The sequence below is a fragment of the Octopus bimaculoides genome, chromosome 8, assembly GCF_001194135.2.
Source record: "Octopus bimaculoides isolate UCB-OBI-ISO-001 chromosome 8, ASM119413v2, whole genome shotgun sequence".
NCBI lineage: Eukaryota > Metazoa > Mollusca > Cephalopoda > Octopoda > Octopodidae > Octopus > Octopus bimaculoides.
The window spans coordinates 13,821,655-13,822,071 of NC_068988.1; positions in this window are offsets into that span (position 1 = coordinate 13,821,655).

A 417-nucleotide genomic window follows, 5' to 3' on the forward strand; every position below is an offset into this window, starting at 1 on the left:
AACATCCGTAACCACTAGGTTCCGTGCTCTTACTCTTATCACGGAGAAGTGTTATACTAAAGGATCATGTAGGTCGATTTATGATAAATGTTTAAGTAGCATTATAAAGCTTCTCATCAGTTGTTACTACAGTATGCGTTTACATGACCTGAATAGATCGAAGGTATTCTACAGTTGAGGAACGCAGAGCGGGGCACGATGTTACATACTTGGAATCTTCGAAATAAAAATGAAAATAACAAATAAAATAAATACTTTATTAATATATTTAACAAATTATAATAACAAGTTACAATTATAATAACAAAACATAACAAGCATTGCTGATATTAATCTTATTCTTGTGTAAATGTTACATGTACATAGATACTTACATACACACATGCATTATATATATATATATATATATATATATAT